This window comes from Gekko japonicus, unplaced genomic scaffold (genome assembly GCF_001447785.1).
Source record: "Gekko japonicus isolate JY-2015 unplaced genomic scaffold, Gekko_japonicus_V1.1 scaffold3215, whole genome shotgun sequence".
NCBI lineage: Eukaryota > Metazoa > Chordata > Lepidosauria > Squamata > Gekkonidae > Gekko > Gekko japonicus.
The window spans coordinates 96165-97473 of record NW_015164760.1 but is presented as its reverse complement, the minus strand read 5'-3'; positions in this window follow the sequence as shown (position 1 = coordinate 97473).

Below are 1309 nucleotides of genomic sequence, written 5' to 3'. Positions count from 1 at the left end.
GCTAGCTCACAGTCTTCTAGCCTCCGCCTCACACATTTTTGTCTCAGCTCAGGAAAGATGGCTCCAGAGCAAACTAATTTACGCAGTAGCCAAATCGCTCACCCACAACTTTAATGCCAGTAGCTCACAAAGTAGGATTTTTGCTCACAGGACTCCACAGCTTAGAGGGTGCATTCTTCTAAGAAGAAGAAGAGATTGGATTTATACCCCGCCCTTCACGTAGAGTCTCAGAGGGGCTTACAAACTCCTTTCCCTTCCCCTCCCCACAACAGACACCTTGTGAGGTGGGTGGGGCTGAGAGAGCTCTGACACAAACGGCTCTTTTTTCAGAGCGGCTTACAAACTCCTTTCCCTTCCCCTCCCCACAATAGACACCCTGTGAGGTGGGTGGGGCTGAGAGCGCTCTGACACAAACGGCTCTTTTTCAAGGACAGCTGTGGCAGAGCTTGTGACTGACCCAAGGTCACATCAGCAGGTGCAAGTGGACGAGTGGGGAATCAAACCCGGTTCTCCCAGATTAGAGTCCACACACCTAACCACTACACCAAAGCTGAGTTGGTGTGAGCCAGGTCACAGTCTTTTCGCCTCCGGCTCACACATTTTTGCCTTCGCTCAGGAAGGAGGGCTCCAGAGCAGACTGATTTATGCCGAATCGTTCGCTCACAACTTTAATGCCAGAAGCTCACAAAGTAGGATTTTTGCTCACAGGACTCCACAGCTTAGAGGGTGCATTGGTGGTGAGTAGTGTTCCCTCTAAGCTGAGTTGGTGTGAGCCAGCTCTCAGTCTTTTTGCCTCCGGCTCACACATTTTTGCCTTCGCTCAGGAAGGAGGGCTCCTGAGCAGACTGATTGGTGCAGCAGCCCAGTCGCTCGCTCGCTCACAACTTTAATGCCAGTCGCTCACAAAGCGGGATTTTTGCTCACAAGACCCCACAGCTTAGAGGGAGCGTTGGTGGTGAGCTGTTCGGGAATCAGTGCTGTAGGCAGGGCTCTACTGGTAGCAGAAGCTCCTTTGCATATTAGGCCCCACACCCCTAGTGTGGCCAATCCTCCAAGATCTTACATAGCTCTTCTTACTGGGGCTACTGTAAGCTCTTGGAGGATTGGCTACACTAGGGGTGTGTGGCCTAATATGCAAAGGAGCTACACACACACACACACACCCTCCGTGACGCCTGTTCCATGCCCAGAAGATGACAAAAAACCCCTCCAGGATTTCAAGCCAAACTGGCTGCGATTAGTACCTGCAGACCGTCTCTGATAGGAGCTGCAGTTGCAGAATTGTCCAAAAAAAAACACCCCAATCCCC